Source organism: Bos mutus, chromosome 23 (assembly GCF_027580195.1).
Source record: "Bos mutus isolate GX-2022 chromosome 23, NWIPB_WYAK_1.1, whole genome shotgun sequence".
In the NCBI taxonomy this organism is placed as follows: domain Eukaryota; kingdom Metazoa; phylum Chordata; class Mammalia; order Artiodactyla; family Bovidae; genus Bos; species Bos mutus.
The window spans coordinates 40208154-40229932 of NC_091639.1; the positions used below are offsets into that span (position 1 = coordinate 40208154).

Consider the following 21779-nt stretch of genomic DNA (forward strand, 5'->3'; position numbering starts at 1 on the left):
CCAAGACTACCTGCTTACTCTATCAGGACTCTAGGCATGGGTATTTCAGCCTAGTTAATTAGAGGAGACTGACACGCTATTAGGGACCTGCTGTGCAAGTAGGCCATTAAGAAGTGTGACCCAGGAGGGGTCCCGCACTTGCATGCCCAGGAGACGCTAAGGGGAAATCAGCTTACTTTATAATGAAAAGCGCGTTGGAGTCCTTCGAGCTTCGGTTTGGGCAAGTTCCATAATCTGAGTCTCAGTTTCCTCCTCCGGAAAACGGGTCTATCAATACCCGCCTACTATACGGAAGTGCGCCGTCAGAACTGAATGCGACGCTGTACGCCCGTGACTCCAGGTGAACTGGGGAAGCTCTGCACGTGCGAGCTGCCCCCGCAGAGAGAGGAGAGGTGCACGTCTGGGGACAGCCCGCGCCCTGACGTGGACCCCACGCGCTCCGAGACCGTGCCGTCCAAGCTCGCGCATACCCCGGGCCAGGGACCAGGCTGGCGGGCCTCTATGAGTAGCTCGTGACGCCGGCGAAGGCGTGGGGACGCGGGAAAAAGGCGGCGAAAACCCAGGGAAGCGAAAGGGTCGGTGCCCCCCGCAGAAGGAGGACTGGGCGTGGGGCGGAGGCCGAAGCTCCTCCCGCCCCCGGCCTCCCCCGTCTTGCCCCCCCTCCTCCGATTGCTCCCCGCTCCTCCCCCGCCCCGCGCGCATCCGGCGGCGGGCACAGGATGTTCTTTCGCTCGGGCCCCCCCACCCCCGCCCCCGCTCTCACTTTCCCTCCGCTCCCATCCCCCACTCCCGCCGCCGGCACCTTGTTTAACTCTTTCCCTCCCGCGCTTCGCGGCGCCCAGCGCGCCCTGGCGGAGGATGGGGGGGTTCCCACCCTTCCCGCCCACCCCCAGGACCGGGAGCTCGGTCCAGGGCGGCACGGGAAGAAGGGCCCCAGCCGAGCGCTGGGCCTCGGTTCTCCGGATCCACTGGCCCGTCGGGGGTGGGAGGGGAAGGGATGAAGAGAGATCCTAGGGCCTGAAGCCGGCCTTCTTCGGATCCCCCAGGCCAGCTCACCACCGGTGCCGGGTGGGCTAGGGGTGGGGTGCCCGCAAATCCAGCGAGTCCCGCGACCGAGGAGGGCAGCCAGCTGGGCGGAGTTAGCGCCAGGCCAGGCGTAGGGTCAGCAAGGTCGAGGACCCCAACCTCATCCTCTCCCTGGTTGGGATGAGAAGGGGGCCCCCGGGTCTCCGGGAGAGGATGGACAGAGGTCACGCCCTTCGCGTACACGTCACTGTTTCCAAGGCAACCAGGGGCGGAGACGCGGGCTGGGGAAGGAGAGAGCTTAGCGAAACAAGGTTGCTAGAGACACTGGGACCCGGGAGTGCGGGGTGCGTTGGGGTTGGGAGGCGGCGTGGGCGGCCTTTTCAATCTTTGCTTTTCGCTCTCTGGTGCTCAAAAAGCTGAGGGCCGGACAGGTTCCGTTCATTCGACAGACGTTCGTTGAGCTTGGACCGTGCTTGGCATCAGGCTTAGGCACTGCGTTCTGGCGGCGCTGGATCCGAACCCTGCCCTCGCTGATTATTTTGAGTCAGGGTAGAGTGGCTATGCATCCTGGGTTACCTCCGTGGAACTGGTGTTAATTGTTAACAGTGTCCTTTTACTCGCTTAGAAATGTCTCAGTGGGGGGTTGGAGGACAGTAGTTAAGGTACCGCATCCCCCAATTCAAGAAAAGCTCCCGCAGAGCAGGCTGCTGTCTGCTCACTTTGCAGCCAGCACTTTGAGTTCTCTGTAATCTTTGCCTTTCATTCTGCAAGGTAAGCATCTCTCTCACCTTTTACAGATGAAGCAGGCTCAGAAAGGTGAAGAGGCTTGCCCAAGGCCATACAGCTAAGTGTTGGACCTACGTCATTGTGGCCTTCAAAATCCAAGAGCCCAATCTTAGTCTTTCTTTTCAAGACAGATGATATTAAATAAGTAAATAAATAACCCTGTCCCTGCCGCGAAGGAGCTTATAATATTTGAGGCTGAAAATATTACAGGACATAATGAAGCAATAAAATCTAGGAAAGATTAAAGGCCACCCATAAGGCTTAGAGGGAAGTTGATGACAAAATGATCCAAGGGTAGAGATTATCAGTGCCTTTGAGCTGGGTTATGAGGTGGTGATGGGATCAAGCTCACTGGGTCTGTGTGTTTGTGTGTTTGTGTGTGATGTGGTGCCAAGAAAGAGAACAACTTAAGGGCATCAGACCAGCGACCCAGAGCTAAGCAGGCTGGACTCTCCAATGGCAAGATCCCTCTGTAAACCCCAAAGCCACTGCTTGCACTCTTTTCTGCCCTCCACCCTCCTCAGTGGTTTTTCTGTTCCTTGCTGGAGCACAGGCTCCAGGCAGGCAGCTAGAATCATTCCATTCAGCACTCCAGTACTTTAGAGTTGGTATTTGGCACAACCTTGGTAGCTCAGACGGTAAAGCATCTGCCTACAGTGTGGGAGACCCGGGTTGGATCCTTGGGTGGGGAAGATACCCTGAAGAAGGAAATAGCAACCCACTCCAGTGTTCTTGCCTGGAAAATTCCATGGATGGAGGAGCCTGGTAGTTCATGGGGTCGCAAAGAGTCAGACAGGACTGAGCGACTTCACTCACTCTAATGTTAATTTGGATGTCAGCTTCTCTCTTCTCATTCCCCACCCCTACCCCAAAGATTCTGGGAAATTTAAAAACCAGGGCTGCTCAAAACAAAAGGGCCTGCATGAGCATCAGGAAAGCAAAAGGCTTGATGCTGACAAGGAGACCAAGCCAGGAAAGAGAACTGTGAGGAGAAAAGAGGCACAACCCAATGGACTGGACACTCGGGGAACACTGGATTCCTTCCTACCACGCACCAGGCCTTGTGCTGGATTCTGTGGTTTGGGCGCACCATGAATGAATGTGGGCCCCTTCATATGGAACACACAGATTAGTAGCTGGTGTACCCAGTGTGCTTGAAGAATCTGAAGTTGATAACATACACAATAAACAGTGTTTGAGAAAGATTATTCCAGCAGGGTGTGTAGGAGGAAGGAAAAACCTGGGTCAGAAAGGACAGTGTGGCAGTGACTGTGGGAATTTGGGCCAAAGGTGGAATCTATGGTATTGGAAAGGAAGGCGTGAGGAAAGTAACAATACACCTTGTAATAAAAGCAGGAGTGGGAAGAATTTGGTAATAGATGGTGAAGGAGAGAAAACAGTTAAGAAATTTTTAAGTTAATTTTTTTTTAGATTTTTATTTTTGCCTGCACTGGGTCTTCATTGCTGAACACAGGCTTTCTCGAGATGCAGCCAGTGGGGGCTGCTCTCTAGTTGCAGTGCACGGGTTTCTCATTGCAGTGGCTTCTCTTGCTATAGAGCACATGGGCTCTGGGTGCACGGGCTTTAGTAGTTGTGGCTCAAGGGCTCTTAAGTGTGGGGTCAGCAGTTGTGGTACACAGACTTTGTTGCTCCATTGCATGTGGGATCTTTCCAGACCAGGGATCGAACTGGCATCCCTTGGATTGCAAGACAGATTCGTAACCAGGTCCATCAGGGAAGGCCCAAGAGTTAAGAATTAATCCTCCTTCATGGTGAGTTTGGGCAGTAGGAAGGTTACTGCAGGCAAGGAGGAGGAGCTGGTGTGAGGGACCTGAGGGTGAGTTCCGTCCCTCCTGGGCCATGTGAGAGCAGGTATCCTCTAGGCGATTGGACTTGGACACAGGGACATCCTAAAGAGTTGTGGCTGCCTCGTAAAAGAGTGTCCTCGTCACTGTGGGTATGCAAACAGCTTCAGAACATTGGCCTGGGATACTGTGGAAAGATTTTATCCATCAGGTAGAAGGCTGGAGTCGACACAGTGAAAGTGGCTCCTGACTGAGGGATTTGGTGAGCGTTGGCTGGGTAAGCACATGTGTGGGAAGGACGCCTGTATGTGTGGGAAGATGGTTGGCACCCATCGTCTCAACTTTGGCTACAAAAGGTGCCCGAGATGCCTGGGAAGTGGGGGTTGAGGCCCAGGTGAGGCATGTCAGCAGCCTAGGATCCTGCCCCACCCACCCCCCGCCCCACCTTGGAAGGCCCTGGAGCCCAGGACTGTGCTGACTGCCAGGGCATTTCCTGGAACTTGGCAGAGGATGGAGCCCCTCCCTGCCTGCCCTGGCACACTCCAGGTACACTGTGTCCCGGGATGTGGGGTGGGGGTGGGGGGTGGAAACCTTGCAGACACCCCAGGAGACTGGGGTGTAGGAAAGGTCCCCACCCCCCAGGAAGAGTCCTGGTTTGGGCAGACATCTGAGCTCCCGCCCTGCGGCTGTCATCCTCACAATGGCCCCACCAGACCCCAGGGGACAGAGGCCCAGAGGAGGAAGGAGAAGCCTTGTGGCTGGGTGGCAGGATTCGTGAGTCTTTGTTGTGGCTTTGGGTGGGAGGGTGGGTAAGGCAGAAAAGCGGGGTCTCAGGCTTCAAAGCACCTCCCCACCTGCTTCTTCCCTGCGGGGTAATCTTCAGGGGCCTAGTGGTTTTGAGGGGAGGGGACAGGAAGAGACTCTGAACTCTGGGTCAACCGAGGACAGAGATGGAGAAGACTTCCTTGCCCTGCATCCATCCCATCTCTCCCAGCGTCGTCTTCTGCTCCCCTCCACTCTAGACCAAATTTCTACTTCCATCTGCAACTAACAGTTACGACCCCCCACCATGCCAAGACCTCCAGAGGCCTCCCAGAGTGGTGGGAGAAGGGGACGATCAACTTGTCTGGCGGGCCACACCTGCCGGGCTGGGTGAGGTGAATGCCTCTCCCGAGTGGGCAGAGCCCATTCAGGTCCGGCCGGGGCGTGGGGGGCGGCGCGAAACGCTAGAATGGAGGGGCGAGAAGGCAGAGGGCTGCGCGAACCGGCCACGTGGAGGTCCAGAGCGACAGGCAGGGGAGGGAGCCGCGAGTAGGCCGTAAGCTCGCTCCTCCCGCTCGAGGGAGCCTCCGAGAGAGTTGAGTCGTCGCTGACCGCAGGCTGCAAGAGCGGTTGATCTGGTGAGCGAGCACACCCACTTACCCAGCTGCTGAGTCAGGCTGTTCTCGCTCCCCGTTCGCCCGCCCGCCCGCTCGGGACATTGTGTTCCAGCCCCGGCGCGCTGGCACCCGGCCCAGGCGCTCACACCAGCCTCCTCGCCCTGTTTGTGCTCGCGGCTTGCGCTCGGCGCGCAGCCTCCCCGCCGCCGCCGCCGCGGTCCCGCGAGTGCACGCTGGGGCCGGGCCCGCCGCAGACACCGGGGACGGTCGGGGGCTGGTGCGCAACTCTAGCACCCATCCCCCTATCCCCTCCCCTCTCCGCCGGCCCAGGGGTCCCTGAGGCTCTGCCCGATCACCGGCCTTAGCAAACCCAGATCACTCCATCCCCCACATGAGTCCCGGTTCGGATCCCTGGGCGAGTGGGGGGCCTGGGGCAGCACAGTTGGGAAGGGGCGGGGGGCAGATATTGGTAGCTAAACGCGAGAGGAGCCACCCAGGCTGCCACCCCAGCCCCACGGGTGCTCAGTCCAGGAGTCTGGAGGACGAGAGCAAGGAACGCGCCAGCCCCATACTTGAGAGACCTGAGATGCGGTCACGTGACAACGGAAGCCCGCTAGAGGGGGCCAGTTCAAGCCATCTCCCCGGAGCCTCCCGGTTCCTCCGACCCCTTCCCTGATTGATCCTTTTTTCACACAAGCCTGGAGACTCCAGTGATTCCCAGGGGCTGGCAAACCAAGCCCAACTTTCGGCTAGCTTGGGAACCCCCTGGCTGGACGCCAGGAGTAAGTAGGAAGAGCCTGGACACCAGCGGGTGGGAGTGGGCGGCGGGGTGGAAGACCACGACCCCAAACCCGAGCCCGACCCCTCCCTTCGTCCAGCCCAAACCTGGGTGTATTCAGGGCCACGTCTTCTTACCCATCCTTCTGCAGAAAGAGGTCCCTGAGCGCTTGGCCTAAAGGTTCCTGGACCAAGGAGGGGACAAAGGACTTAGATACCGAGCACCTACCATCTGTAAGGATGAGTTCGCCCCTGCTAAGGAGATCATTAAAAAAGTTTCCAACGCAATTCGGAAAGTCCTTTCTTCTCCTTTCTTCCAACCTCCACAGTCTGCTGTGCCATTTCCCCCATGCTGGGAGGACCCATCTTCCAAGGTCTACCCACCTCTCAAGCTCCAGCTCATAAAGCCTGTTTGGAACAGTGCCGGCCAAATCTGATTCCTCTCTCCTCTGAAAGCCCAGCACACTCAGTCTGTACCTTTCTCAGGGCACAGCGTGTGGCCTGTCTCATATTCTAGTGATCTGTTTACTAATCCTGTTCTTCTAACCAGATTAGAAAGTCCTTGAGGCAGAAACAAAGTCTGCTTCTCTGAGCCTTCTCCCATGGCTTGAGCTCATCCCCCACAGGCCAAGCTTGGCACTGGAGTTGATGTTCAATAAATGTTAGGTGTATTGAAATGATTTCCTGCCCTTGGGCAGTTTGCAGGCCAGTTGAAGAGACAAACACATGGCATGTGAGGTTAAATAATAACCCAAGCCAGCAGGTGGTGAGTACCAAATGTGTGAGAGCTATAGGGAATCAGTGGGAAGGAGACGGTGATATGGGAGAAAGATCCCCGGAGGCTCTAGGCTTTGAGCTGTGTGTGTGGAGGAGGAGAGAGAAGGTGTGGAGGTGACTCAGTCTGGTTTACATCACCGCAGACCCGCCTACACACTAGGCACTTCACCATGCATTATCTCTAATATTTAAGAGAGCGGGCTGGGTTTGGGAAGAGTGGAGGGGACCCAAGCCAGACGTGCCCAGAGCCAACCAGAGCTCAGAGGCAGCCTTGGATCTGGGCTTCCCACTCTCACTCCCCAGGCACTGCCTGTTCCCTGGCCTGCCGCTCCTACATACTACACCCAAGAGAGCTGCCCAGCACTGCCCAGCTCTGGATGCCCTCTGGTCCCTCCCTGGTGCACAACTGGCTGTGTGACCTTGGGCCAGGCACTTCCTTCCCTACAGCTCTCCGTCGTTGTCGTCTGTGCCTCCATTGCAGCATTTCCAGGCTGTGACTCTGTGAGTCAGTGTCCCAGGGATGCTTGCCACCTCCCCTGATGTGACCTGGGCTGCTGTGGCTCTCCCCTCCTCTAGCCCCTACCCCCCTTGTTGCTTCCTCCCAGTCTGGAGCTGCTGAGAGGAACACTGGGTACAGAGTGTGAGCAGGGATAGGAGGTTTCCTGTGGTTGCAAAAGGAACATCGGGACTTTCCCTGCTGTGGGAGAAGTGGGGGAGGAGGAGGCAGGGCCAACCTCGAAGGAACCTCTGCTCTCTTCCCTCCCCTCAGTGCTCCCAGCTCTGAAAAAGGCTGGTACAGTTTGTTACGCTGGGGCCGGAATGTACCGTGTGTTTCATATGGCCTCTGTCCAGTCCTACACTGGCTGCTTTATATTTATACTTCCTTCTTCAGCCGTGGCATCCTGCTGCCTGTCACCCCTGCTCTCATCTGCCCACCTCCCACCTGGGCTCCCCCATTCACCAGGGGTTCTGCACTCTTCTGGGTGGTAAGGGTGGGGGGCTGAGCAAGCCCTGGAGGAAAGTTGGACTCTGGGAGGTTGAAGCTGTCAGTCCCCTTCTCCCTCCATCAGCCAGCCCAAAACAGCCTCCAAGGCCATGGACACTCCAAGCTGGGTCTGAATTTTCTCTGGGCCTTTGAGGTTGACCCCTCTCCACCACTCCTTGCCACCCTTATTTTTCTGAGCACTTAAACAGTGTGCTTGAGCCCAGCTAGAGAGGTGAACTGAAGGCTCTATTTAAGTTGCCACCCCCCACCCCAAAACCTTGGCAGACTTGTTAATCCTTGATCCTCCAGGCATCCGTTACAGAACAAGGCAGAGGTGGGAGTGGGGGAGGGGGATTCTACCCCCACTCCCCCTACCCTAGGAGTCAAGCTTACCTAACAGAAGCTGCAAAATGGAATTTGACACTTGGTGACAAAATGATTTTTGAGTTGTGACCACTTTAATCTCCTCAAAGTGGGTTTGACATTCAGAGATCGATACATTTATGATCTAGCCTTCCTCCCCCAAGAGCACATGATGTTATTATTCACAATAAGAACTAATGTCCATTGCCTCCTAGGGACCAAGCATTGGGTTTAGGGGTTTATATACACAAGCTCATTTACTCTTCACAGTGACTCTAGGAGGTGGGTGCTTCTGTACCCGCCTTTGACAGTTAAGGAAACTGAGGCTCAGAGAAGTAAGAGAGCTGGGATCCACATTTAGGTCTGTCTCACAGCAAAGCCAGCACTTCTGAGTGTCCTGCTAGATGACTTAGGTCTGTATCTAAATCACAAACCCTCCATTTCTCAAGCCTCAGAGTCCGATTCCGCCCACACTTCAAATGATTCCAGGAACTCTGCATCCTAAGAGCCTATATATGCCTGGAGGTATAGTATGACAGCGGGAAAAACATTTTCAGCCCATTGGAAAGGCTGAAATGCAGAGGCCCCAGGGGACACTCAGTGGTGGAGGTAAGTGGTCAGACCTGCTGGCTATGGGCAGCCTCAGTCATTTCTCGGCTGGCATGCCAGCTCCCACTCAGCCCCTCACCTAGGAGTAAACTTTTTCTCACTGTACCACTCTGGAAACTAAGAACCAGACCTTGGATCCAGGACTCTGAACTCAGAACTTATGTGGTACTTGGTGACATGGTGGCATGGCCTCTCCAAGGACCCATTTACATTTACAGCAGGGCTTTGGCAGAAATCACCACCATTATGTCAGATCCCTGGCCATCTCGGGGTGTGTCCATTTCATTTATATTTCCCAACTCGCTATGCTCACTATGATCTTCATGATCCTCTAAAGGAAGGAGAATAGTGCCCATTTTCCTAATGGGAAAACTGAGGCATGAACAGCTCAGTTGCTTACTCAAGGGCAAGAAATTAGATTTGTGACTCTGATATCTGGGGTGCATTGTTTCATAACACTGAGCCTGTCCTAAGACACAAAGAGTTTCCCAAGATGTCCCCAAGCCTGGTGACATGTGACCTTTCATCCAGCCCTTTCACCCTAGGATGCTGCCCATGCCACCCTTATCTACCCCAGGGCTGAAGCAAGGGCCCCAGACATCCTGTAGTCAGCTGGCCTGGCCTGGGCTCTGGCTTCCTGTCCTCTGCGGCTCTCACAGGCACATTTTGTCCCCTCTGAGGCCGGTTCTTTCTTCCTCTTTTATCCTTCCTTCTTTGTCGCTCTTTGCTCACTGAGAGTCCTGTTTAAATGCCTCCATCCATCTGTGTTTGTTTTTTACCTTTGCGTTCTGTATGTCCCTTCTCCTGGGAAGTTTCCTAAGGTCCTCCGTGCCCTCTGCCCTTGACACCATCTTGTTTTTAAGGAAGCATCTTCCATTTCTACCCCACCCCCACTCCTCGCTTTTCTTCCAACTTGAGAAGAGGGGTCAGATTACTCTGGTTCATGCCGTCAGTGTGCACTTAATGAATGCCTACTCTGTGGCCCAGGAATTGTGTTAGTGCCTAGGATCTAAAGTCCAAAAGCTGTGCTGGAGCATCTATTAAGCACCTACTGTGTGCTTATGCTTCAACCTAGGGACACGTAAGCTGGTCATTGTCTTCAAGGAATCTCCAGGTAAGAGAATTCCTTTGTGGTATAGTGGTTAGGACTCCAGGCTTTCACTGCTGAGAGTCTGGGTTCAGTCTCTGGTCAGGGAACTAAGATCCCCCAAGTGGTACAGTGTGCTGCCCCCAAAGATCTCCAGGCTACTTGGGAAGATGCATATGAACAAGTTACTATAATGCCCTGGGAAGTCAGAGACTGGGTGTGACCAGAAGCCTCAGGAAGGGCTTTTCTGAGGAGGCCAGTCTTCAAGCCTGAGAGGAGCTGGCCAGGCAGAGAAAGGGTGCAGGGAGTGCCAAGTAGAAGGAACAGTGTGTATAAAGGCACATGGCGTGAAGCTGCCCTGGGTTCTCTGGCGGACACTTTGAGTTGTTTGGTCTGGCCTGAACCTGGAGTGCAGGTTAGGGAACCTGAGCAGATGTGGCCAGAGGCAGGCAGCCCCAGATGGTACAGAACCTCCTGTTCAGCCAGAGTTGACCTTTATCCTGGAGCAGCCAGAAACCAAAGCAGCCTGACGGCTCCCTACAGCCTAGGAGCCCCAGGGTTGGGCTGGGGCCAGGCCTGAAATACTCTCAAGTCGCCATTAACCCATATTTACTGCCCTTTGGCTCCATAAGACCTGAGAGAGAGGCAGACACTTCAATATAATGCTGTTTCCAAAGCATAATCATTCATTCATTCATAAATGTTTCACAAGTTCTCCTGTTTGCCACCTGTGGCTCTGAGCACTGGGAAGGGATCATTGACCCCCTCCACTGAGGTCCCAGCTTGCAAGAAATTTTACCTCTTTGGCAGCTGGGGAGGGAGGATAGGCCACAAACAAACAAAACAAAAGAAGTAAATGAAAAAGATAATCTCAGATCGTGCTGAGTGCAGAGAACAAAGCACAGTGGTGCAACTGCAAATGATGGGCTGAGTTGGGTGGTCAGTGGAGGCTGCTGTAAGGACAGTTACCTTTGAGCTGAGACCGAGATGGCAAGAACAAACGAGTATGTGAACGTGCGGGGACTTAGGGTTCTAGGCCTAGGAAAAATCACTTGCAAAGGGCCTGAAACATGACGGAGCTTGGTGTCTTTCAGGTTTAGAAAAATGCTGGGTTCATTACTCTCCGGCAATTCTATGCAAGGATCATTGTACTCATTTTGTAGAGATGGAAACTGGGTATCAGAATGGTTAAGTTCCTTGGCCAATATCCTAACTGGTAGTCCAAATTTGGGCTCTAAATCCACTGCTCTTTTTTTCTACCAAAGTATCATGTTGGTGTACAACCAGTGTCCTAAATTATTTAGAACCATCCAGTTTCCAAAATTCTGCCTCACTGTTCTCTGGACATTCACCCTGGACCTTCTCTGTGTCCCAGATCATGACTTCAAGCCCTGTCTCTGCCACGTTCTACCAGCAACAGCCGAGAATGGGCGTATCATCCCCCTAAGCCTCAGTTTCATCATCAGCAAACAGGGAGAGTAAGAATCCCAATGGCATAGGCTTGCCAACTGAGGATTGAATGAGGTCATCTATGTACGGTCAGTACAGTGCCTGGAGCAGGGTACACATTCCACTTGTGGTTGTTCTTAAAACTGGGGTCGCAGGAGAATGGTCCTGTCACCATGTGCAGGCCTCTGACGCACGTGCAGGGCCTGGGCGCTGCGGGGGCAGAGGACAGCCGGGAGGGCCTCTTCCCTTTGCCCAGCCGCTGGCTTCTCGTGCCGGGATCCCATACTGACACATCTTGTACTTCCCGTTTCCAGGGAAATTCCTCGCCTCTGGACCGCACCCGCCCTTGAACACCTCCCGGTCTCTTTGGGCAGAGCGCAAGCCAGACAGAGCTGGGGACAGTGAAGTGGCCATCCTCAGCCCTGTGTGTGCCAGGAGCCCCCCTCCCGGGGGGTGGGGGGCGGGTGGCCCCGCTGCAGGAGGGCAGGGGCGGCAGAGGGAGCCTGGCGTGGGCAGCTGGGACAGAGTCCTTTTTGAAGGAGGTGGGGACCCCGTGAAGTACGTGACTTCTGACCCTTCAGCCTGCACGCTCCAGTTAGCAGGACAGAGACCCCTCCCCACGCATCCCCAGCCTTCCCGGGCTTTCTGCCCTGCGGGGAGGCCCTGTCACCCCGCCCCCCACAACACCCCCCCAGGCATCCTTGAGAGGACCAGCTGGAACTGGGGGCTGGGAGCAGGCAGAGTCCTGCCAGGGGTCTCAGACCCCTAGCCTGTCTCCCCCTACCCCTCCCTCGACCCAACTGCTGGTTTAAAGCAAAACCTGATTCCATCCTTTCTGCTGCTCGGTGGTGCTGGCACTGCTGCCTGGGGTTATTTTTAGCAGGGATGCGGGAACGCACATTTCTCCCGGACTTTCACTGGGGACACCCCGACCCCTCCAGCCAAGACTCCCCCTGGGGAGGCTGTTTCGGAAACCCTCCCTCCCAGAAAGGGGAAACGGGTGTGCTTTCTGTTCCTCCAACTCACCAGAACAGGAGTTGCGGTCAAGCCTGGGGCTACCCTGGTGGGAAATTCTAGGTTCCAAAGCCTTCATCCCTGGTCTCTGTGTTCCCTTAAATCTGGGGGGCCTGATGCCCAGTGTGTGGGAGTTGGGGTCCAAGGAGAGCCAGCACTATGGACTCCATGGGGGCACCAGTTATTCTGGGTGGTGTTTATGTGGATACTTGCTTTATGATTCATTAAACTGATCTTGCCTGGTCTGTGTATTTCTCTGTCTGGGTGTCTTTTCTTTTAGCAGTAGTTTATTGAGGTATAACCGATATCCAGTAAAATGCACAAATCTTAACTGCACAGCTCAGTGAATTTTGACAAATATGTATACCTGTGTAACCATCACCTAGATCAAGACTTTGAACGTTTTGAGTAATCCTAAGTTCCCTTTCTTGACTAAGAAACCTATATGCAGGTCAGGAAGCAACAGTTAGAACTGGACATGGAACAACAGACTTTCCAAATAGGAAAAGGAGTACGTCAAGGCTGTATATTATCACCCTGCTTATTTAACAATCTATGCAGAGTACATCATGGGAAATGCTGGGCTGGAAGAAGCACAAGCTGGAATCAAGATTGCCAGGAGAAATATCAATAACCTCAGATATGCAGATGACACCACCCTTATGGCAGAAAGCGAAGAGGAACTAAAAAGCCTGTTGATGAAAGTGAAAGAGGAGAGTGAAAAAGTTGGCTTAAAGCTCAACATTCAGAAAACTAAGATCATGGCATAATCAATAAAGCAGAAATAGATGTTTTTCTGGAACTCTTTTGCTTTTTCCATGATCCAGCGGATGTTGGCAATTTGATCTCTGGTTCCTCTACCTTTTCTAAAACCAGCTTGAACATCTGGAAGTTCATGGTTCACGTATTGCTGAAGCCTGGCTTGGAGAATTTTGAGCATTATTTTACTAGCATGTGAGATGAGTGCAATTGTGCGGTAGTTTGAGCATTCTTTGGCATTGCCTTTCTTTGGGATTGGAATGAAAACGGACCTTTGCCAGTCCTGTGGCCACTGCTGAGTTTTCCAAATTTGCTGGCATATTGAGTGCAGCACTTTCACAGCATCATCTTTCAGGATTTGAAATAGCTCCACTGGAATTCCATCACCTCCACTAGCTTTGTTCGTAGTGATACTTCCTAAGGCCCAGTTGACTTCACATTCCAGGATGTCTGGCTCTAGGTGAGTGATCACACCATCATGATTATATGGGTCTTTTTTGTACAGTTCTTCTGTGTATTCTTGCCACCTCTTCTTAATATCTTCTGCTTCTGTTAGGTCCATACCATTACTGTCCTTTATCGAGCCCATCTTTGCATGAAATGTTCCCTTGGTATCTCTGATTTTCTTGAAGAGATCTCTAGTCTTTCCCATTCTATTGTTTTCCTCTATTTCTTTGCATTGATCGCTGAGGAAGGCTTTCTTATCTCTTCTTGCTATTCTTTGGAACTCTGCATTCAGATGTTTATATCTTTCCTTTTCTCCTTTGCTTTTCGCTTCTCTTCTTTTCACAGCTATTTGGAAGGAAAGTTATGACCAACCTAGATAGCATATTGAAAAGCAGAGATATTACTTTGCCAACAAAGGTCCGTCTAGTCAAGGCTATGGTTTTACCAGTGGTCATGTATGGATGTGAAAGTTGGACTGTGAAGAAAGCTGAGCACCAAAGAATTGATACATTTGAACTGTGGTGTTGGAGAAGACTCTTGAGAGTCCCTTGGACTGCAAGGAGATCCAACCAGTCCATCCTAAAGGAGATCAGTCCTGGGTGTTCATTGGAAGGACTGATGCTGAAGCTGAAACTCCAATACTTTGGCCACCTCATGCGAAGAGCTGACTCATTTGAAAAGACCCTGATGCTGGGAGGGATTGAGGGCAAGAGGAAAAGGGGGCAACAGAGGATGAGATGGCTGGATGGCATCACTGACTCGATGGACATGAGTTTGGGTGAACTCTGGGAGTTGGTGATGGACAGGGAGGCCTGATGTGTTGTGATTCATGGGGTCGCAAAGAGTCGGACACGACTGAGCGACTGAACTGCACTGAAGTTCCCTCGTGCCTGCTCCTAGTCAGGCCCCACCCCTGAGATGACCAAGATCTGGTTTCTATCCCCATATTCATTGGAAGGACTGATGACTGATGCTGAAGCTTAAACTCTAATACTTTGGCCATCTGATGCGAAGAAGTAACTCATTAGAAAAGACCCTGATGCTGGGAAAGATAGAAGGTGGGAGGAGAAGGGGACAACAGAGGATGAGATGATTGGATGGCATCACCGACTCAATGGGCATGAGTTTGAGTAAGCTTCAGGAGTTAGTGATGGACAGGGAGGCCTGGCGTGCTGCAGTCCATGGGGTCACAAAGAGTTGGATACAACTGAGTGAGTGAACTGAACTGAAGACTGGTTTCGTGTATGTGTGTGTGTTTTACAGGTTAGAAGAAATATAGCTGCTGTCATAAAAGAAAGAAATGGGTAATAAAAAATTTAACATGAAAGGGAGCCTCAAAAAAGGAGGGTAATTGGAATTTGAAAAAACTAAGGAAAAATTGGCATGGAAATGGGAGGTTCCAAACTAGCTCAACCCCTCAGCTTTGGGACTGGAGGGTTTGGGACATTCCCCTGAGCAGAGAGGCAGTGAGTGGGGCTCACTCCTGGGCTCAGTCCTGCCAGGGCTCCTCCTGGGTCCAGCTGCCCCCGTTTTCTGCTAGAGATCCAGGCCCTTCCTCCAGCCCCCTCACCACAGCAGGGTTCAGCAAGGCCAAGGCTGCAAGGAAATGGCACCCTCAAAGGGATTCACCTAGAGACAGGGAGAAGTCAGAGCCTCTGTGCAGTCAAAGTTGTTAGTCTTTTCTGCCTTCCCTTTCAAGATCTTTGTGATTCTGGGCCTCCTTCACCCTACATGAAGGGGAGGGGAGAGGCTGAGGCTCTCAAAGGAGGGTAGGAGAGGAAGAGTCAAGGAGCCCATCATTCCTTCTTTCCTTTATTTTAAAACACTTATTTGGGACTTCCCTGGTGGTCCGGTGGTTGAGACTTTGCCTTCCAATGCAGAAGGTGCTGGTTCGATCTCACATGCCTCACAGCCAAAAAACCAAAACATAAAAAACAGAAACAATATTGTAACAAATTCCATAAAGACTTTAAAAATAGTCCACATCAAAACAAGCCTTAAGAGAAAAACACTTCTTTGAGCACAAGTTACAGCACCCACGTTGCTGTATCTTCTGCTCCTGCTGGGGACTGGAGAATGACCATGACAAACTTCAGCTCCCTAGGGAGTCAAAGATAGCATTCCCAGGTGGGCCGAGGCCTTATGCCCACTTCCTAATGGAGAGGAGGGGCTCAGAGAGGTAAAGTGACTTGGTCAGTGCCACACAGCTGGCTGCTGGCGGAGGGAGGGGGTCCCCGACTCAGCCTAGCTGAAGATGAGAAAGCAAAGGAAGCGAAACCAGCAGCCTGGCTCCTCGGCTTCCTTCCTCGCAGGCTCTCGGGAGCAGCAGAGTGAACGCTGACCTGGAGGGCAGGAGCCTAGTTGCGTCTAGGGCTCAGAAGCATGTCCTCTCTATGGGCCTCGGTTTTCTCCCAAGTCCGTTGAGGAGGCAGCCTCAAGAGGAGCTTTAAGCTTCCTTTAGCTCTAAGTCTTTCAGGCGAACAGGGCATCTTCCTGCCTCAGGGCCTTTGCTCAGGTTTTTCTCCTACTGGAAGTCCCTTTTCCCTCCAGCTTCCTTCCTCTGACAGCCTCCCAATCTTTTGCCATCTAATCCCAGGGCTACCCCCTGAGGCCCTTGCAGTCCAAGGCCTTTTTTTGAGGGGGTATCCCCCAGGTCTCCACTACCAGGACAGGCAGAGCCTCCCTCCCTTTGCGCCACCTACCTCCCACCTTGGGACGGGGCCTCCCGTGGGGTGAGGAGGTGTTTGTTCTGTCAGCCACACCGGAGGCAAAGTGAATTTTTGCTCCCACCCCACATTTCCATGTGCTCCTTTCAACTTGCTAAGAATGAGCTCATCCTTCCTCAGGGCCAGCAAGAGGTTGTGCCTTCCTGCTGGGCAGCCAGCCCTGCCCAGGGCATCAAACTGGGGCCCTTTTGGCAAAGGTGGCTGCCCTGGGAGGCGAGCCTAGGAAGGATGGATGGGAAGGACGGGCAGGGTCTCAGGCAGAAGGATGGATGCTCTGCCTCACCCGACCCATTCTCATTCACAGACACCTGGGCAGAAATCTTTCCTACGACAAACATATGGCTCCTGTTCCCATCGCCACACCCAAACCTACGCCTACCCACTTGCTCACAAACAGACCGGCAACTTTGTAAACATGCACCCCATCGCTCCCTCTGCCCCTGCCCCAGACAGGCATTGCGCACAGATACATGATCATCACACATAGACACGTGGGCACACACAGACACAGGGCACACATGTGGGTGCATCACGGGCAACAGTCATGCCCACAAGGACCTTGCGGCAGGGAACACTCACATGCATGTGCACACAGGCATGCATGTTTGCACACCAGGGTACACACATACACACACTCTCCTCTCCACCCTCAGCTCTCAGATGAAGGGGCCCAGCTTGTACTCGGAATGAGGAGAGTGCTCCATCGTTGGGGTCTGATGTCTCTGGATTTATATCAAACTGAGTATTTTGTTCCCCAACTTTCCATAGGGATGGCCCTATGGGAAGCAGGGAAAGCCCTAAGAGCTGTGAGCTCAATCCAGGGCAGCAGCTGGGGTGGGTGACAGACAGGAATGGGGGCAGGAGGGTGGGGGGGAGGACTCTGTCGCTCTTGGGGACGATGTCTCCAAGGAGGCTCGTTTTGCGAGGCTGACCTCTCCGCTTTCAGTGTCATGCTCTTCACTCCATTCCATCCATTCATGGGCCTCAGGCCCGTGTTCTCTTCCTATGTGTGTGTGTGGAGGGGGGTGGGTGGAAGTCTTTGAGAGGGCCCAGTCCCAAGGTTGATATGGCATCTCTGAGGCTAACAGCAGGGTGCCAGGCAGGTTGGCCCCCCCTCAAGTGGAAGTGGGGGGCTTCGCTTGGATTCCTCCAGGGCAGCACAGCAGTAGTCCAGAGAACAGGAGGTGGAATGGTTGTGTTTGTGACGTAGTTACCCCATCTAGAGGGTCGGGCAGGGAGCAAGCTTGGATTCTATTAAACCCAGTTTAGCTGCAGTCAATGTGTGCCTGATGTGGTGTGGGGGTGGGTGGGGAGAAGGAGGGGTAGATTCAGAAATGACTAAGACACAGTAACTATTTTCTTAGAGTGAGTGAGTGAGTGAGTGTGTGTGTGTGTGTGTTGGGTGGTGGCTCATGAAACCCCACACAGGCAGAACAACCCCTGGGAGGAGAATTTAAACACAATGTGCTCCGCACGGAAGCCATCACCTCTGCCCGTCCCTGCCCAGAGCATCACAAACGCGCCCTCTGCCTGACCCTCCTGCTGTGCTTCCTGTGTGGGTTTACTGTTAATATAAGGCCATGTCGTCCCAGGGCGACACCTGGGGGGGGCTGCCCCAGCCCTGCCCTCTCCTACCCTAGCCGTCAGCCCCCATCCTGTGGGTTTTCTCGTCCCATCTCTTCCATCTGCTGTCTCCTTTCAGGGTTCATGGTCTGGGCATCTCTCACCACCTCCCTCCTGGACTTTGAAGGGATGGGGGAAGTCTCACATCCAGGTGTATATCATCCCCTACACTGTTGCCATGAGCACCTGCCTCAGACAGTGGCTGTCACTTAGAGGCCTTCACTGGCTCCCTACTACCATTAGAATAAAGTCCTAAATGCCTGACACAGCACAGGCATCCATCTGTGTACAGCACGCGCAGCAGCCCTGTACCACGCAGTCTGCCCCCAGCTCCCAGTTCCCCCAACTGGCACTGTTGGCGGACACCTCTAAGCCTTCGTATGTGCTGTTCCTTTTGCCTGGAATGCCTTTCCCTCATTGACCTAGCAAGGACCTCCTCATCTTTCCAGACTGAGGTGGGGTCCTTCTTGGTCTCTATGAAAACACATTTTATCAGAGTGCTAACAAAAGCAACTTAAAAGCCACATACTAGGCACTCTTCTGACCCATCACTTGATATATATTATATATACATATAAGCTTGTTTAATCCTCATAACAACCCTGATAGAGATTATCATCTTTATTTATAGATTGGGAAATTTGATACCGAGAATTTAAGAGACTTATTCACCTAAGGTGATATGCCACCTAAGGTGATATGCCTCGTAAGTGGCGGAAGCTAGCTGAAGAGTCTATGCAGTTAATCCCTACACTACACCGCCTCACTCACTATTGTGTTTGCTAATTTATATAGCTTTTGAGCAATCAGAGTCAGTTAATGTCTGATGAATAAATAAATGAGTGACTCATTAAAATTGAATGGAATGAAGAAGTAGGGCTCCTCCTCATTTATAAGATTCTGCCATGCTAAAGCTGTTTCATAGAACATAGAACAGTTTAAAGAACATAGATTTTGAAGAAAAATCCCATACATCGTGTTTTCATCTTATCGTCTTGCTTTTTATGTAAAATTTCCATGGATCTCTGAGCCTACGTTTTTTTCAAGTCAATGGAGACAAATGTCCTCAGACAAATGTCCTGCTTCTAATGACCTGCTTACCATGTGCTGCTGCCCCCAAGGAGACAGACCCACTGAGAAGTGACCAAGGCAAGGTGAATTGTGGCAGATGCTGGAAGCGCATCCCTTCTCATCACACAGGCCTGGGACAGAGTCATCCCACCCAGGAATGTCAATGAAGGCTTTCTACAAAAGGTGAGATTTGGGTTGAGTCTTAAAGAATTTTGATAACTGGCAAGAAGGAAGAAGGGTGGGGAAGGCCAGTGAATGTCTGGACTCCAGAGTTGGGTGGTAGGAAGGGCAGGGCAGGAAGACAGGAGAGGGAAAAAGGATGTGATGGAAGGTGAGACCAGCCAGGTAACAGTGTCTGGTGGTGTGGCAGGTGTGAAATCACCTTCACTTCCACCCCAGGCAGCTGTACAGTTTTGAACAAGTGGCTGATTTTAAAAGTTTCTGCAGGAATTCTTGGGTGGTCCAGAGGTTAGCGCTTTTACTGCTGGGTCCCAAGTTCAATGCCTGGTTGGGGAACTAAGATCCTGCAAACCACAACACATGGTCAAAAAAAATTATTCTTAATTTTCTGCTCTCCTGTGGGCAAATTGATCATTTAAGCCTGGAGAAAAGCTCAAATGAGCATCCCCAGGACAGGAGAGATTGCTGATCCTCCAATGCCAACAGCTCAGTCCTACACTCATCTCTGGAAGGTGGTATAGCTTAGGGGGTAAGCCATGATTCTGCCATTTGCTGTCTTGGCAGGTCATTCAACCTGTCTGTGACACAGTTTCCTTAGGTTGTCATTGAAGATTAAATTAGTTAAAGCGTTTAATTATCTAGATCATTGGAAGCATCCAGCTTCTCACAGCTGCCAGTAGACTCTAGCTAGTATGGTCACTGCAGCCAGAGGTCTTCACAATGGTGCTAAATTTCATTGAGTTATCCCTTGTCTGGGCCACAGGATTGAGCCTTTGCTGTGTGGTTCCTGTTGCTCTCCTCACTCACCAAATGCCCCAAGTCAGTGCCCCCAATTTTTGCCCCTGCCCACTTAATGCCCTTTTCATACTGTTCATGGAGTTCTTAAGGCAAGAATACTGAAATGGTTTGAGAAGGGAGTGACAGAGGATGAGATGGTTGGATGGCATCATCGACTCAATGGACATGAATTTGAGAGAACTCTGGGAGATGGTGAAGGACAGGGAAGCCTGGCGTGCTGCAGTCCATGAGGTCACAAAGAGTCAGACATGGCTGAGCGGCTGAACAACACCCTGTACCCACTGTCCTGATACACTGGCTTCTTGAGATGAGGTTAATTTTGCTTTGTGCCCGTAGGGCTGGGACGAGAAAGCAAAGCTGCGAAGAAACCTGAGTAAATACTTCCTGGGAGTGCACAGGGCATGGGGCCAATTTCAGTTCGAGAGTCAGCCAGGTTCACACATGAGAGTTAAGTCCCTGGGAGTCGGCACTGGTGCCTCAGCGTCTCCCCGAGTGGGTGCGGGGTGCTGGCCACCTCACAGCCCTGCAGGGAGCCAGGCCTGGGAAATACCTGTTGGTTCTTTGCATGGCAGGGTGAGAGCAGAATCCAGCTATGCAATTACAGGCTGAAGATCCTGAGAACCAGGCTGGGATGGGCTACAAATGTGGCTCATCCTGGCCTAGGTTCAGGTGGCAAGGTGATTAGCTTCCGAAATAGAACCCGGGCCCTTTCCTGGGGCCAGCCCAGTGGCTGCTCCTTAGCAAACCCCCAGGGCTTTGACGATTCTCTTTGAATGATCAAGTTCACCTTCCCACCATCCTGCCCTACGGCTTTCTCCTAACACCTTCCATCCTGCAAAAACTTTCTCTTAAATATTCTAAGTCAGAGTTTCTATCACTTTTTTTTTTAATAGTTTGATAATGATGTGCCTTGGTGAGATTTCCCTTGTGTTTATACTACTTGGGGCTCATTCATCAACTTTGGAACAGTTTCTGTCATTACTTATCCTATCCCAACTATTGTGTCTCAAAGATGGTTTGCAGGGAATCACCTGGGAGCTTGTTAATGACGCCCCACCCAAATAAGAATCCCCTGGGAGTCTGTTTTGAACAAGTTCCTGGCTGAGTCTTCGGTGTACTGAAGGGAGACCACTTCAAGGAGACTGTGAGTGCTCCAAATGAAGGGCCTAGATGTCACTCCTCTCTGTGTCCCTGAAGGGCCTCACTGTTGAATGGAACACTCAGCTGCAAGGGTTTCTCTTCATTCATTGAGTCAGCAAGATTGGTGCCATCTGCCTTCCCATGCTACTAAATCCCAATGCTGAACAGATGACCCTTGGACTCATGAATTTCAGGCACCAGGTAGCAGAGGAAAGAGACTCCGTGGGCGCTTTAAGAGGCTCCCCCAAACCCACCAAGGATGCTTCTGGGGAAAGCACGCCTGCTGACATAACCATATGACTGGGCATGGGAGGAACTTCCTTGGTGGCGCAGTGGTAAAGAATCCGCCTGTCAGTGTAGGAGACACGAGTTCCATCCCTGGTCTGGGAAGATCATACTGTGGGGCAACTAAGCCAGTGCACCACCACTAAGCCTGTGCTCTAGAGCCTGGAAACTGCAACAAGAAACAACCACAGTGAGAAGCTTGTGTACCGCAACTAGAGAGTAACATCTGCTTGCTGCAACTAGAGAAAAGCCTGCACAGCAACAAACGCCCACACAGCCAAAAATAAATGAATAAATAAATATTAAAAAAAAAAAAACAAGGGACCCCTGTTCTCTGTAAAATGCAGATAAGCATTTCTGTATGGAGGCTTGAGATGAATGAGTCAGACTCAATAGTTAGAAATTCTGGGTGACAGGTTTAATTCTCTTTGGAGTTAGGAGTAGAAGAAGAAGAACAAGTAAGGAGGTTAGAAATGATTATTTGCAAGCTACTTCCTAGAAAATACAGTGGGAAGCAAATAATGTACCAGACAAGTAAATAAGCAGGCACATGGTTGTTATCCATCAACTTTACTGAGGCAAAAATTTACATAATAATACAGCACACCCATCGTACAGTTTGATGAGTTTTGACAAATGTGTTTGCCTGGGAAACCTCTATCACAACATAGATTATTTTCTTAAAAAATTTTC

The 21779-nt window shown here is 52.1% G+C and overlaps 1 protein-coding gene and 1 long non-coding RNA gene across 13 annotated transcripts in view; one reads left to right on the plus strand and one right to left on the minus strand.

The window, feature by feature from the left end:
* Positions 1–6280, minus strand: part of ARMC12 (armadillo repeat containing 12) — a 23983-nt gene extending 17703 nt beyond the window's left edge. For 9 of the 12 annotated variants that reach the window (XM_070361198.1, XM_070361196.1, XM_070361195.1 and 6 more), the window contains exon 1: positions 177–654. The gene's annotated coding sequence lies outside the window, so the exon portion shown is untranslated. Of the gene's footprint in view, positions 1–176; positions 655–6002 lie in introns of those variants that run through there. The other 3 variants (XM_070361197.1, XM_070361189.1, XM_070361199.1) reach the window with 2 other exon arrangements.
* Positions 4158–21498, plus strand: LOC138985035 (uncharacterized). The gene is made up of 3 exons (XR_011462273.1): positions 4158–4391; positions 18734–18866; positions 20674–21498. It is a non-coding gene; the product is annotated as an uncharacterized lncRNA (long non-coding RNA).
* Positions 21499–21779: the final 281 nt, after the last annotated feature.